Source organism: Camellia sinensis, chromosome 7 (genome assembly GCF_055761805.1).
Source record: "Camellia sinensis isolate YWXY chromosome 7, ASM5576180v1, whole genome shotgun sequence".
Classification (NCBI taxonomy): Eukaryota; Viridiplantae; Streptophyta; class Magnoliopsida; order Ericales; family Theaceae; genus Camellia; species Camellia sinensis.
Window position 1 is genome coordinate 88,875,946 of NC_138967.1, and position 17,645 is coordinate 88,893,590.

Here is a 17,645-nt window from a genome sequence, read left to right on the forward strand (position 1 = left end):
TTTTGGGATTTTGGAATTGTTTTGTTTGTACTTAGCTCTTGTAAGTGTTGAATAGATTTGGGTCATCCATTTTTGTGGGGCCCAAAAATGGGTTACCCAGATCTGTTTGTGACATGGTCTCTTCAGATTTTTGATCTTTGAATCTGTTGTCTTTTAAAATGAGGCCTTTGGCTGTCCTGTTTGTTTCTTCCTCTGTTTGGTTGATTGATTGATTAAATCTGTGTCAACAATCTTGAGATATAAATGTTAGTTTAATGTGTGCAGGAGGTAAATAAGATGTGGGCAGGTTTTAGGTTATTACAGACGGGCATGATATCTACTAGAGATGAGCTCTTTTTTTGACTCATGTGCATCTAGATATTTGTAACACTATTCGATATGAATCTATTTCTTGTTGGATTTCATTTGGTATTTAAAAATGGCATTCTTAATGGATAGGATGTGCTCTTTCAAGTTCATTGGTTGACAGCGATGCTAACCAATTTCTTATTCTCTATGGCAAGAGACTCCATGTGAGCTACTAAGGTATTTGGTCTCATGTCTTGCATTTTATGAAATATCCATGTTGGCGTGTCACATGTTGTATCCTGTCTTTGTTTGTGCTTGTGTCCTAACCTCTTAGCTCTACTGTTAATCATTTTTTTACTAGTTTCAGTTTCACCAATGCAGCAGATTCTGACGCTGTATCTACTGAATGGGAAGTTGAGAGTGATGATGAAAGTGAGGAAGAATCTGAATGTAAGTTTCTTAAAACCAGAATGTGGCAGATCCTGTGCACTTTCTTATTGGCTATTCCCCCTTTGTAGTATTATTTATTTGAATATTAGATATACTTTCCTTTCATTCAGCTCCACTTCTATCTTCATTACCTTCTTCCAGGTCTTATTTAACATTTATCCTGTTGACTTGTAATTTTTCTTTTGAATTCCACTGCATGTTGTATGCCTTCCAAATTATTTTGAAGCCTTCTTTGGGTGCATTAGTATTTGGCATTAGCACAAATGCACCTGAAGCTTCATTTGTTGTTTTCTCTCGTATCTTTGTGTTAGTAAAACAAATATAACTATAAAGATGTGATGCCTGGGTTGCAAATTGTTCTTTTTCTTACTGGTTTTCTGTTTTATCAGTTCAGCTGACTTGTGACTTTTTGCATATTATTGTCCTTATGGTTTTGGTTCCACTTCCTGATATAATTTATGGTATTTGCTGTGTGGTGTCTTGGTTTCTTTTGTGAAGATACTCTAATTTTACTTGATTTTGCTTTAATGTCAAGGGTAAGAAATGCTTCTTTGAAGTTATAATTAATCGTAAAAATAAAAATAAAATTTAGTTTATTATTTATGTTTTGTTGTAATAGTTCATAAAAGCTCTGCAAGAGGATCCGTCAACATTAAAAATACTCACTCAAAGTTGAACTTTACTCATTTCCTCACCTGCAGAATTTTCTTCTTCAAGCTATTTCTCTTAACTGCTGTCTTCAATTTTTTGTTTGCCCTAGGTGGGTTAACAACTTTGGTTGACATGCCTCGTAACAGTTTTCCATCTACAGTTTCTAAAGAAACTTTTGAACTCAAGGTATGGATGGTTGAACTCAACTTTGGTTGACATGCCTCTTAGCTTCACTTTTTAATTAGGTAGTTAGAAACTTAGCTTCACTTTCATATTCTTATTGTACAAAAACTTGACAACCTATTGCATTTTCTTGTTATCTTTTTTCCATCTACATAACAGATCAAGGCTGCAGCAAAGAGGATCTATGTTGATGTTGGTATGCTCTTAGAACTATATATGAGAAATCTCATATTTTAATCACTTGTTTTAATCATAGTAAGGCTGTGCTGCAATGTTAGTAAATAGACTTGTAGGAACAAACCGGACCTCTATTGGATCTCCGGTTAGAAAATTAGGAGGAAAATTGTAAAACACAAGACTTAAAATGCCCGTTCAGGGGCCAAAATTTTGAAATGACCACCGAAATCACAGAAACTTGGCACGGACAGCCTTTTGAAGCCTAACGGGACATGTATTGGATCTCCGGTTAGAAAATTAGAAGGAAAGTTGTAAAACACAAGACTAAAAAGGCCCGTTCGGGGGCCGAAATTGCGAAATGACCACCAAAACCACCGAAACTTGGCACGGACAGCTTTTTCAAGCCTAAACAGACTTGTAGGAACAAATTGGGACCTCGATTGCATTTCCGATTAAAAAATTAGAAGGAAAAATGTAAAACACAAGGCTAAAAAGGCTCGTTCGGGGGCCGAAATTTTGAAATGACCACCGAAACCACCGAAACTTGGCACGGACAACCTTTTGAAGCCTAAAATAGACTTGTAGGAACAAACGGACCTCTATTGGATCTCCGGTTAGAAAATTAGAAGGAAAGCTGTAAAACGCGAGACTAAAAAAGGCCCGTTCAGGGGCCGAAATTGCAAAATAACCACCGAAACTTGGCACGGACAGCTTTTTCAAGCCTAAACAGACTTGTAGGAACAAACGAGACCTTGATTGCATTTCCGGTTAAAAAATTATAAGGAAAAATGTAAAACACAAGGCTTAAAAGGCCTGTTCAGGGGCCGAAATTTCGAAATGATCACTGAAACCACCGAAACTTGGCACGGATAGCCTTTTAAAGCCTAAATAGACTTGTAGGAACAAACGGGACCTCTATTGGATCTCCAGTTAGAAAATTAGAAGGAAAATTGTAAAACACAAGACTAAAAAGGCCCGTTCGGGGGACGAAATTGCGAAATGACCACCGAAACTACCAAAACTTGGCACAGACAGCTTGTTCAAGCCTAAATAGACTTGTAGGAACAAACGGGACCTCGATTGAATCCCCGGTGAGAAAATTAGAAGGAAAATTGCAAAACACAAGACTTAAAATGCCCATTCGGAGGCCGAAATTGCGAAATGGCCACCGAAACTAGGCACGGACAGCTTGTTCAAGCCTAAATAGACTTGTAGGAACAAACGGGACCTCGATTGGATCTCCGGTTAGAAAATTAGAAGGAAAATTGTAAAACACAAGACTTAAAATGCCCGTTCGGGGGCCGAAATTGTGAAATGACCACTGAAACCCACCGAAACTTGGCACGGACAGCTTGTTCAAGCCTAAATAGTCTTGTAAGAACAAACGGGACCTTGATTGGATCCCCGGTTAGAAAATTAGAAGGAAAATTGAAAAACACAAGACTTAAAATGTCCGTTCGGAGGCCGAAATTATGAAATGACCACCAAAACTTGGCACGGACAGCTTGTTCAAACCTTAATAGACTTGTAGGAACAAACGGGACCTCGATTGGATTTCTGGTTAGAAAATTACAAGAAAAAATGTAAAACACAAGACTTAAAATGCCCGTTCAGGGGCCGAAATTTCGAAATGACCACCGAAACTTGGCACGGACAGCCTTTTGAAGCCTAAATAAACTTGTAGGAACAAACGGGACCTGTATTGGATCTCCGGTTAGAAAATTAGAAGGAAAATTGTAAAACACAAGACTTAAAAGGCGTGTTGGAGGGCTGAAATTGCGAAATGACCACCGAAACCTCCAAAACTTGGCACGGACAGCTTGTTCAAACTTAAATAGACTTGTAGAAAAAAACGGGACCTTGATTGGATTTCCAGTTAGAAAATTACAAGAAAAAATGTAAAACACAAGACTTAAAAGGCCCGTTCGGGGGCCGAAATTTCGAAATGACCAACGAAACTTGGCACAGACAACCTTTTGAAGCCTAAATAGACTTATAGGAACAAACAGACTTCTATTGGATCTCCAGTTAGAAAATTAGAAGGAAAGTTGTAAAACACAAGACTAAAAAGGCCCGCTCGGGGGCCGAAATTGCGAAACAACCACCGAAACCATCGAAACTTGGCACGGACAGCTTTTTCAATCTAAAACAGACTTGTAGGAACAAACGGGACCTTGGTTGCATTTCCGGTTAAAAAATTATAAGGAAAAATGTAAAACACAAGGCTTAACAGGCCCGTTCAGGGGCCGAAATTTCGAAATGACCACTGAAACCACCGAAACTTGGCACAGATAGCCTTTTGAAGCCTAAATAGACTTGTAGGAACAAACGGGACCTCTATTGGATCTCCGGTTAGAAACTTAGAAGGAAAATTGTAAAACACAAGACTAAAAAGGCCCGTTCGGTGGCCAAAATTGCAAAATGACCACCGAAACTTGGCACGAACAGCTTTTTCAAGCCTATATAGACTTGTAGGAACAAATGGGACCTCGATTGGATCCCCGGTTAGAAAATTTGAAGGAAAATTGCAAAACACAAGACTTAAAATGCCCCTTCGGGGGCCGAAATTGCGAAATGACCACCGAAACTTGGCACGGACAGCTTGTTCAAGCCTAAATAGACTTATACGAACAAACGGGACCTCGATTGGATCTTTGGTTAGAAAATTAGAAGAAAAATTGTAAAACACAAGACTTAAAATGCCCGTTCGGGGGCCAAAATTGCGAAATGACCACTGAAACCACCGAAACTTGGCACGTACAGCTTTTTCAAGCCTAAATAGACTTTTAAGAACAAACGGGACCTTGATTGGATCCCCGGTTTGAAAATTAGAAGGAAAATTGTAAAATACAAGACTTAGAAGTCCCGTTCGGGGGCCGAAATTGCGAAATGACCACCGAAACCACTGAAACTTGGCACGGACAGCTTGTTCAAACCTAAATAGACTTGTAGGAACAAACGGGACCTCGATTGGATTTCCGATTAGAAAATTGCAAGAAAAAATGTAAAACACAAGACTTAAAATGCCCGTTCGGGGGCCGAAATTTCGAAATGACCACCGAAACTTGGCACGGACAGCCTTTTGAAGCCTAAATAGACTTGTAGGAACAAACGGGACCTCTATTGAATCTCTTGTTAGAAAATTAGAAGGAAAATTGTAAAACATGAAAGGCGTGTTCGAGGGCTGAAGTGCGAAATGACCACCGAAACCACCAAAATTTGGCATGGACAGCTTGTTCAAACTTAAATAGACTTGTAGGAACAAACGGGACCTCGATTGGATTTCCAGTTGGAAAATTACAAGAAAAAATATAAAGCATAAGACTTAAAAGGCCCGTTCGGGGGCCGAAATTGCAATATGACCACTGAAACCACCGAAACTTGGCACGGGCAACTTGTTCAAGCCTAAATAGACTTGTATGAGCAAACAGCACCAGATTGGACTTCCTGTTACAAAATTAAAATCAAAATTGTGAAATTTTTATCGATTTTTTTTTTCTTTTTTTTTTGTCAATCTAAAATTTGTTTTTTCTTTTTCCATGTGATAGATTAGCAATGGTGGAAAACAGTTCGGGCTGCATCAGAAGATTTGATTTTTTGTTTTTGGAAATATTTTGACATAGGATTTTGGTAAATGATTTATGGATGAAATGTTTAGTATCAAAATATTTAGTTTTGTGTTTTTGAAAATATTTTGACATAGGATTTGGTAATGTATTTATGGGTTTGATATTAATAGTTTGTAAGTACTTTGGTATGCATGTTTTAGATTGTCAGAGAATTGTAATTATGTTTATTGGGATTTTTCATAGTTATTAATTTTGAATTAGTATGAATGTCTTGCACAGGTGTATTATTATTTACATTACATTTGTGTATATATTGTGCACAGGAAAACAGGTGTTTTGGATTATTTTGAACAGGAAAATTATAAAAATCAAAATTTGTGTAGTGAATTTTTAGTGACAGGTGGTGTTTTTGTCGCTGTTAATATATTTGGCGACAACATATTGTTTTTGTCGCTAAAAGTTAGTGGTTATTCCAAGAACTTTTAGCAACCAAAACTTACTCGTCACTAAAAACGTGATTTTTAGCGACCAAATTAATTTTGTCATTAAATAATACTTTCGACGACACATTTATTTGTCGCTAAAACTACATAGCCTATCCAAATTTTAATCTTTTAGCAACAAATTGTAATTTTATAGCGACAAAATATATGATTTTTAGCAACCAATTTTGCTTGTCGCTAAATGTCTATATACAGTGACAATTTCTGATTTTGTCGCCAATACTTTTAGTGACAGGGCTTTGGCGACCAATTGTATACTTTGTCGTCGATTCTTTTAGCGACGAAATTTGTACTTTTGGCGACAAATTTTTGGGTCGCCAAATGTGTTTTTTGTTGTAGTGAAAGAAGATCCAATACTTCAAAAGAAATTTACTTAGAGCAAATTTTCTTCAGTAATAGGTCTCGCAAATTAATTGTTCACTTTCATTTGTTAGTTGCTACTAATCCAATAGATGAAGCAACAATATGTCACCATAGAGATTTGAGCTAAATTGAAGTGACCTTTATTTGTATGTTCTTGATTTCAGGGTTTTGAAGCATATGTCGGAATTTTGCTACTTAAAGCTGCACTGGCTGGTGTTGTTTTTGAGTGGCGGGTAAGAAGTATGTTTTGAGTATTGTTATGTGGATGCTTGGAGAAGTATTGCCATGGGTTTTATATTTGTGATTTACTTTGCTTTTAAGATTAAATTCTTAATTCTATTTCAGTATTTGCTCGAGTAATTTAACATCTTAGTTGGACTCATAGTCAAGGTTGTTAAAATCGGGATCCTAGGTAGGATCGTAAGGTGAAAAATCAAAAAATCAACGATCCTATTTATGATCCTACCTATGATCTTATACGATTTTACACGATCCCATATGATCCTACTTGTGATCCTATTATAGCACCCATCCTACAACAATATGGATCTTTTTAGCAATATAGGATCGTATCCTATGATCCGGATCGCGATTTTAATAACCATTCTCATACTGGGATAAAACTTAATGGATTATCTAATTTACTTTTGGTCAGGTTGTTACCTGTGGGGTGCTACTGATTGTTATGGCAGTTGGGAATTTTGCAAACGCAATGCAGACGATAGTGGCAAAATCTCAATTTAAAGCGAAAATGAAGAAAACTAAAAGTAAGCTAGAACTAAATTAGGGATCCAATCCCATTCCTTTTAATTTGTGACTGGGAAGACTGTTGTGCTAGTTGAGTTTGAGGATATGAGAATTTCTTTCGCAACTCGTTATTCCTTGTAACAACCTTTTCACCTTTATACGCTTAGACTAGTGATGTTGTTTGTGAGTGTCCTTTAATTGCATCAAATAGAGCTATATTTTGGTTGTTACAGTTGTGCTAATAGTCTATTATACCTATTATTTTGTGTAATTTGTCTTTTTGTGAATTAAGTAGACACATTATACCGTTACCCTTCCAGTGCTTTTTTGTGTGTCTTCTGTCATTTTGAATCTGGTTGTTTTGTTTTATTTATGGGCTAATTACACGGACTTCCCTGTGGTTTCTAAAATGAAATTACACTGTTCTCTCTTAGCAACGGAAATGTCTTATTTATATCAGTATATTTTGGCAACTAGATGCCAAAATTACCTTTTATTTCTTAAATACTAAACACCCAACTAAATCCATCCGGCCGAGGCCCTTGTGGCCGACTGGCATGTAGCCGCGCCTTAGGGTTACCGCGGTGAGTGGAAAGTTTGAGGTTCGAGTTGATGGATCAACGGCGGTTCCTTAAATTTATAATCTAATTTTACTAACATACTAACATTCTCTCTTTGACCCCAAAAAAAAAAAAAAAAAAAATTGAATCTATCCTTGCAACCAAACAAGCCACATTAATATTAGCATAACAAGCAAACACCCCCTTATCTTCGACTATTTTCTTCCATCTTCTTCCCGTTCCTTCTCCATTGGCAACACCACCACATTTCACAGTGGGAGCAAAACCTTGAGTAGGGAGGAGATGGCGACAACTCTTTCTTATAGTCTCTTTTGAAAATCCCTCTTTCCTTCCCTCCAACAACACACACTAAATCCATCAGAACCATTGTAAACTTGGGCTACTACAATTGGTTTTCTAGTGCACTTGTGTTGTTGGTCGGTTGCTGGTTGGTTGTTGGTTTTCTGTTGGAATGCTTGTTGCTGATGATGGTTTAAATGCGAGCAAACAAATTTTTATAAAATATATATATAAATAAAATTGTATATATTTTAAATGCGAGCAAACTAATTTTTATAAAATAAAATTGTATTAAAAAGTTTTCCAATATAACATTCCAACATACATAAAAATATATAACAATGTTTCACTTACTACAAACACTTTAATAATTAAAATATTATGTACTCTAATATTACGCATTGAAGCATGAGGAAGGAGCATAGCTCGCTTTCGGAGAGTTGAGATACAGGTTTGTAAAATTAATTTAAATTGAATAGATTACAATTGTCCTTTTTTTTTCGTTGTGACAAATGCAATAAATTAAATAGGTTATGATTATTAAATTGATATAATTTTTCTGGGTTCACGAAATAAAAAATGAAATGTCCAACATCTTTAATAGTTCGAATTATCAAAACGAGATCTATGACAGATCTTATAAGACTAAATAGCGCTCTTCAATTTAAATTATGGACCGGAGATAATTTCCTCATATAAAATAACTACATTAGTGGTTGTGTGTTTTTTTTTTCTCTCTCTAATTTAAGAGTGGATCATAGAGAATTCCCTCATATAAAATAACTACATTAGTGATTCTTTTTTTTTCTCTCTCTAATTTAAGAGGTTTCATAGGAAGTAGGGAATCGAATTAAGAGGAAGATCCCTTTCATTTCAAAATTTGGATTAGAGAGCATTATTTTGGGCTATGAGGCCTACAACATGCCGCGTTTCGATAATCTGAATCGTTCATTTTATCAAGCACTTTGCGTATTTCATCTACACAAAAAAATTTAAATCCAAACAAAATACATTTAAATTAAGTGCATCTAAAAAATACATTTTAGTGCATCTGAAATATAAACAAATCATGATCATGAACTAGCAATTCTCTCACCATCGCTTCACATTCTTCATTAATTTTTGTTGCTTCAGACAACTGAACAACATCCAAATCATCTGACATGAGCTCCTCAAAAGTGAATTCAACTTCCTCATCATCTCCTTTCCATGAATTGTCTCTCTTACTCTTCATCTCTTCAAGAGACATCAATAAATAGGACTGTTATTTGTCCAAATTACTCGCATATTCTTTCAGATTCGACAAGTTAAACTTCGAAACATCCACAGGATGCCAATTCAATTTGCAAAGCGCCGTCGCCAAATCAGAAGGAGTGTCGACGGGAGAAAAAGCGACGCCGGCGATGTGGAGACGAGAGAGTTCCACAACTTTCTTAAAAAGGATTTGACGGCCAGTGACGAAGCCAGAAAATTAAATTAGAGGCACTTATTAATTACAATATCGAAAATTTTTACAAAAATATTTCATGCAAGTTTTTATAATTGATTTCGAGAAACATCAAAAAAATAATGCTATTTATAACAAGTGTATCATGGACAATATAAAAAAATATAGATATAAGTCTTAAAATAAATTATATAATGATAAATTATTTTTTTATACAAAATTTGATTAAAAATTCAATATAATGGTAATACCACGTCATTATTAGTATGTGATATTACCAACAAATAGTAAATAAACACATAGAGAGTGAACCTCACATGTCAAGTGTAACTAACAATCTAATAAATTTCATATCTTTATAGTGAGATTACTTATACTTGCATATCAATAATAATGAACTCACCGTTACATTCAAAAAAATTTCATAGATAATATGATTTATAATAGTCTCTTCATTTTCAATCAAAATAATCATTATTATTCTCATAATTTTTAAAATGTCATTAACATTTTACTCTAATAATATTTTTGTAATTTTTTTTATTTAAAATATTTTCTTTATATTTGCAACAAAAAAAGAAGAAGAAGAAGAAGAAGAAGCCCAATATCTAGGGAGGGCACGTGACCCCCCTGGTCCTCACTTCCCTCCGCCACTGTTGGCGGCACTTTGTGAAGCAAATGTTACAAGATTTTGGACAATCAATCCTCGCAATTCGTCTTTGTTTCTTCTCCATCATTGTCATTGTTAGGGTTTTAGGGTTAGATCGATATAATCTAAAATATGTAGATTGAGAGGCACGAAGAGCTCACAATCAATCCTCGCAATTCGTCTTTGTTTCTTCTCCATCATTCTCCATCTCTGTCAACTTGACAGCCTTTCTTTTATGGTCATGTTTGAATTTGAGTTGTGACAATTGCTTTCTTTTAATGATTTTTTTTATTAAAAAAAATGGATTCTATCAAACTAAAAAACTCTAAAAACTAAAAGCATAAAATCAGTAACGATTCTACCAAAATGATTGGAATTGTGGGCTTTAAATTGAGAACAAAAGCATAAATCCAGAAAGGATTCACAGGTCTTCCAAAAAACTATAAGTAGAAGTACTCACCCATAATACCAATAGAGAAAGTAAAAAAAAAAAAAAAGTCTTTTGGTTGATCAACCTTAAATATATCATCCTCCAAATGCATAGACCAAGTTGATAGCATTTTGCTAATAAACAAAGTAAAAGAAAATCTGAATGCAAAGTATAACAAGAAAATTTTAAACGATAACCTTCTTGGCATCAGGATCTAGAACCTCCTTTGGGATATCATCATAACCCTATGAAAACAAGAAAATGTTACAGTCCAACTGCAAAACCAATATTCTAAGTAGTCAAATGAATTCAGGAAAAAACAAAGATGGTTTGGTAATGCAATATTCATTACCTCTAGCTTCTCATCCCAATCTTTTGGCTATCACCAATAAACAGTGGAGTCATTAAAAAAAACCTTAAATATATTATCCTCCAATTGCATAGACCAGTTTTATGTTAGAATAAAATCTTTGTGATTGTGTTAGAATAATATCTTTGTGATTGCAATTCTACTTAGCTGTCATTAGTTATAGTTTCCTTTTGAAACCTTTTTCATCAAAGGCACCTCCTCCCTATCAAGCCGTTAATCTCTGCCCATGTCTTCCTCTATTTGAAACGAAGTATCACCCTGAAACTCATCATTAGCAACCATTGCCAAAGGCTTCACCAGCAAAGACAACTCTCGCCCCTCATACCCAGCTCCCTCTATCGATATTATCGGCCCAAGACAAATTTCTCCACTTTCTCCTGCCGAAACACCTCCTTCTCCGCCTCTTGTCGAAACACCTCAACCCCTTGTCGAAACTCAGCACCCTCCAAACGATCATGATCACATACACCATCGTCATCCAATCCTTGGTTAGCCACATTGACCACTGAATCGACAAGGTCTGCCTTCTTCGATGAGAATGGCCCATCAAATCGATCAGCCCTAGACTCAACTGGATCGACGACCTGATTGCCCACATGTCCACCTGTCTCGATGACCCGACCCACCAAAATTGAGTCCAAGCCTTGGCGTAAAGAGTAAAAGATATATGACACTAGTGGGTTTGACCTAGTCTGCTTTCTTAGGCCTTGAGGCATCGAGCCCACATTTCGCATAGCCATTTCAGCTTCATTTACTTGGCCTAAACCACTTTTATTTGGCACAAGACCCAAAGAAAAGTCTTTGAGCCTATTAATAGCAGGCCCAAAAACCTTATTAACCCTCACCCTTTGTTTACCCAAATGCAATCTCCTCTGCTCAAAAACTTTTGGTTTCCATACTTGAGGAGGCCCATGTGAAATCATGCCTGAAATCACGTTAAGCATATATCACTGAAGACCATTCTCACCCCACGAAGCTTGCCTACCTCCGACGACCTCCATTCTTCCACCACCGAGCCTTCTTCTGACCAAACAGGTAAGGTATACCTCCATCGGCCCCAACGAACATTGATTCCCATTGGAACACCAGCTGCAGAAGCACGGACTCTAATTCGAACACACCCTATAGATTCCATATTCAATGTCGCACCATCTACCTTTAAAAAGCCACCGTATCGATCTCCAATCCCAAAATACCTATTCCCCTCGAAGATGAACTGACAGCCCCAAGACCTGAACCCAATTACTCTACTTTAGTAGAGGATTACGACCCCTCACACACAACACTACTGGCAATCACCAATCCAACAACAATGGTCAGCCTTCAACCACCCAACGACTAGTTAAAATCCTTGCAGCATCATCTCTAGTCAGAAAGGCGAAAAGCACAAATTGACCACCACTCGCCACCACCTGCACCCCTCTGGGAACTTCCACAATCAATTTGCCCACTTTGACATTCGTAGCACCTCCATTCTTTTTTCCCCATCCAGCCCACTAGTTCCACAAAGAACGAGTCCAAAAACGAAACCTAGGTTGCCTCAGACCCCTTCTGAACCTCCACATCACAACCACCAGTCCCATGAATCACCATAGCCCCTCCAATTGCTCATGCTCTCCTTTTGCTCTCACGAACTCCACCCATTCGCTTTACCCATCCATTCCCAATAGCAAATCTTTCCAACAACAAAGGCCCCTTCCCATCTATCCCCAAAAGAAGATTATGGGAAGAAAATCTGATTTCGGTGATCATCTATCTGCACCACCATCTAGATCACAACCCTATCCTCCTCCAACCAAAGCCAAACAATCACACTCCGCCGCCCACCCAAGAAACGTCCATCGGCGATAGCCCTCTTAGAAGCCTTGCGTAACTGGCCCACCACCTATTTTATCTCTCCACCAAACAACTCAATTGCCCTACAAATCCCTTGGCCACACTCAACAATGTCAGCCCTACGTTAGCCAATCGCATCTGTTGTCCCTTAATTGAATTCAAAAAAATGATCGCCAAGGAAAATCAGTCTCCGACCAAGCCCATCCAACCCCGTTCTATATCATTTTAGAAGGGCTCTGTATTCATCGCACCCTACTAGACTGTATCGTCAATTTATATTTGACATAGCTGGATCTAGATCTAGGGTTCTTATTCTATTAAGTATGGGGATGGTAGTTGGTAATATTGTTAGATTGCATGTTTGAATAGATTATAGCTTTCTATTATATTATTGAAAATAACATGTTATTCCTACATACAATGGAATGAATCACTTAATAATATTGTTGGTACTATTGTTTGATCTGTCCGAGTTGACGTCCTCCTAATGCTTATCTACAAAATCCTTACCGACAATGTGGACAACCAAACTAGTAGTTTGTACTCTGATAGGGGCCTTTTTCCACCAAAGAAAATCTAGGACCCTGAGCCAACAAGATAATTTCTTATTCTGCCTAGATACTAATTAGGTCTTCAATGTTTTTTAATTTATTTTATTAATGACTCTACTATATGTTGATGACAGCCAAAAGATTTGGATGAGAAGCTAGAGTTAATGAATATTGCATTACCAAACCATCCTTGTTTTTTCCTGAATTAATTTGACTACTTAGAATATTGGTTTTGCAATTGGACTAAACATTTTCTTGTTTTCACAGGGTTATAATGATATCCCAAAAGTGGTTCTAGATCTTGATGCCAAAAAGGTTATCATTTGAAACTTTCTTATTATACTTTACATTCAGATTTTCTTATCCTCTGTTTATTAGCAAAATGCTAGGAGAAATCGAACTTAGGGAATGATGAGACCATCAGTCTCTTATATATTAATAATAATAATATGAAACGTACAATAAAAGCCTCAAGGCACAACTAATGACAACTAAGCAGAATCACAGTCACAAAGATATTATTCTAACACTCCTCCTTAAGCTGGTGCAAAAAAATATCTCTCATGCCTAACTTGCTAATAATATCATGGAACGGTTTACTTGCAACTCCCTTGGTGAGAATATTTGCCAATTGTTCTCCAGACTTCGCAAAAGGAGTACATATAGTGCCACTAGTGAGTTTCTCCTTGATGAAATGACGATCCACAAAAGTTCATACACACCTTGTGCCATGGCTCTAAACTCCACTTCTGCATTAGATCAAGCTACCACATTCTGTTTTTACTTCTCCAAGTAACCAAATTTCCCCCAACAAAGGTACAATACCCCTATGTAGACCTTCTATCAGTTACCTATCCTACCCAATCAGCATCTTTATAAGCTTCCACACTAAGATAATCATGTTTGGAGAAATAGAGGCCCATTCCAGGCGAAGAGTTTAAGTATCTAAGAATTCGCATAACTGCAGCCAAGTGTGCCTCATGAGGAGCATGCATGAACTGATTGACCACACTAACCGCAATAGCAATGTCTAGACGTGAATGTGATAGGTAAATGAGCTTATCCACTAGCCTCTGATAGCTCCCCCTATCAACAGGAACTCCTCCACTATCATCACCAAGTTTTTGGTTTGGCTCTAGCAATGTGTGACAAGCTTGACTACCTAGCATCCCGATTTCTTCTAACAGATCAAGCACATATTTCCTTTGACAAATGAAGATTCCATCCTTGGACTGGGCAACCTCAATACCATATGAAATACTTCAAGTTCCCCAAGTTTTTTTATTTCAAACTCGCTTGCCAAATATTCCTTTAAACGAGGAATTTCTTTAACATCATCTCTTGTAAGTACTATGTTATCCATATATATATAATGAGAGATGTAGTCTTAGCATGTAAAGAATGTTTAACAAACAGAGTATGATCAGCTTGACTTTGTTTGAATTCATATCTAAGCATTTCCTGAGTAAGGCACTATTTGGCATAAACTAAATAAGTGCACTTATTTGGATAACATCACCTCTCTACTTTTCTGCACATCTTTTCGTAAGAAATCAAAAAGTATACTTATTTAGATAATCCCAAACAATCCCTAAATCTCTCAAACCAAGCCCTTGGGAACTGTTTGAGATCATATAATGATTTTCTAAGCCTACACACCTTACCTTTTGTTTTAAGATATTCAAAGTTAGGAGGAATGTCCATATAAGAAAGTGTAAGAAAGTGTTGAATTCATCTAGATTACCATGTAAGTGTTCTTCACATCAAATTGGTGAATTAGCCTGTCCAGATTAGCTTCTAGAGAGAGGAGTACCATGACTGAATTCATCTTAGCAACTGGTGCAAATGTCTCTTGATAGTTTACTCCATAAATTTGTGTAAAGCTCTTTGCCACAAGCCGAACCTTGTAGTGCTCAATCAAACCATCTGTCTTGTGCTTCACAGTATACACCCACTTGTATTTCACATTTCGTTTGCCCTTAGGTAACTCTGTCAATTCCCAAGTGCCATTCTTATAAAGTGTTTTCATCTCTTCAATCATAGCACGTTTCTACTCAGTGGTGGCAAAAGCATCCTGAGGGAGACAAATTAGAATAGGATACTTAGAGATAAGATTCCGGTGGGTAATAAGAATATCAAGATCTATGTATTCGAGGTTATCAGAGTTACCTGGACTCTCATTAGTTGAAGGAGAGGGCAGTGGAAGATTAGGAGAAGTGGTCTCTTGGATTCCAGTAACCTTCTATCTTTTTCTGTCCCTAACATAAATTTGTCCTTGCTCCTTGAGTGTATCAACTTCTATATTCCCAATAGCTGGTTCACATTGTGGTTTACATGATATATCCTCAACAACTAGTAATGGTTTAGAAACAGGTACTATGTCAGGAATATCTTCACACCAAGGCTCCCCCTGAAAGGATAACTGGGAAATTGGAGAGGACAAGAAGTAGGACTGGGACTCAAAAAATGTGACATCCATGGACACAAACCACTTACGTGAAGGAGAATAATAACACTTATACCCCCTTTTGAGTTGGTGAGTACCCAAGAAAGACACATTTAAGAGAACGAGGATCCAGTTTACCACGAGCAGGGGAATGATTATGAACAAAGCAGACACACCCAAAAACTTTAAGGCGAATAGAGTGCGAATTTTTACAACAATCCCAAATTAAGTGCAAATCATCTGATGAAAGGTTTGAAACACGGAAAAAAAACCTCAATCTTTTCTTTTAGTAAAATACACCCAAGTAATGCGAGAAAAATCATCAATGAAGGTGACAAACCATTTGTAGCCTTTTCATGAAACAACACGAGAAGGACCGAAACATCAGAATGAATCAATGAAAAAGGAACGAAACTTTTGTTAATACTTGGAGCAAAAGAAGCTCGGTGTTGTTTGCCAAGTTGACACGACTCAATTAAAAGAATGAAACAAATGCTTAAGTAATAAAAAAAAAATGGATGTCCTAGACGCCAGTGCCAAAGCCAAATGTTGTCCTTGGTAGTTGGAGACTGGATGGTATGATGAGCCATGTAATCTGCTTGATCCAAGATGTAGAGACTATATTCTCTACTCTACCACTGCCAGTCGTCCTCCTCGTGATAAGGTCCTGAAAAAGACAATGATCAGGATAAAAGGTTACACTACAATTCAAATCCTGAGTAAGACGACTCAATGGTAGAAGATTAACTGAGAAACTGGAAACATATAAAACTGATGACAAAGATAAAGAAGATGTGGCATGAATTAGACCTTTCTCAGAAACAGAAGAAATGGTACCATCAGCAATCCTAACCTTGTCCTGACTTGAAGAGGGCTTATATTTTGAGAAAAGATTAAAAGATCCGAGGCACCAGAATTAATAATCTAAGGCAAAGTTCTATGAGATAAGAAAGCATTTGTAGAAGATGTTAAGTTACCTAAATAGGTAAACAAAAAAGAAGATGCACCAGTAAGAGTTGTGGAAGGCCGACGGTCTAGCAAGTAACGTAGAGCATCCTCAAACTCAGAAGAAGACCCGGAGCAGAGTTATATGTATCAACTGCACTAGCATGATGGGCACGTGGATTAGACCCAAGTCCTCTAGACTGACCAAATCGACCCCCTCGACTACCAGAGCGGTCACCACGACAGTAGTCACAGAACAAAGTAAAGTTTTTGGCAATGGTAAAGTTCATTTGATCGAAACCGGATACCTGTCAATAAGAACTTTTAGAAAGTTGTTGCAGAGACCTAGGTGCTATGAAGTATTGACACTTCAAAATAAGTTTTGCAATCATGTCGAATACGAACACAATTGTCGTCAATTTTGTTGGTAAAAAAGCAATAAATTAAATAAGTTATAATTATCAAATGGACTTAATTTTTTGTGTAGATGAAATACACAACGTGCTGGATAAAATGAACGATTCAGATTATCGAAATGGGGCATGTGGTAGGCCTCATGGGCCAAAACAATGCTCTCTTTATATTGCATTTCTTTCTTTTTGCTTTTGTACTTGGTTTGCATAAGAAGCACATTGCATCTCATAGCTTGTATGAGACACAAGATGCATTTTGTTTTTCCTTTTCTGTTAATAATTGAAAATCAGGCAGATGACTACTATATTATCTTTTTTGGTTGACCTTCAAACTAAATGATGGATCTATTGCAGCTCTTATTGTCTACATTTCTCTATTGGAACAGCAACCAAGGTTGGACATGTTTTGGAAATTCTTTGTAAAACTAGATGTACAAGTATGTATGTATAATTGTTGTGTGCATACTGTATGTATGTATAAGCATTCAATTACTGAAGCTTGAACTCAACAGAATTGCAAGGAATTGCTTACAAGTTTCTGGGATAGGTATGCTTTTAAGATTTACCTACTTAAATCCATCGCCACATGTTTGCAGCAAAGTATTTAAGTTGTTTATTATTACTTTTTAGTTTTCAAGTGTAAAATGGTGGGCCAAGCTATTTTAGCTTTATTTATAGGAAATTTCTTTAAGCTTATATCAATCTAACCCTAAAATACTACCTTCTTTTTCCCATTGTTGTTGTGAGCTCTGCGTGCCTCTCAATCT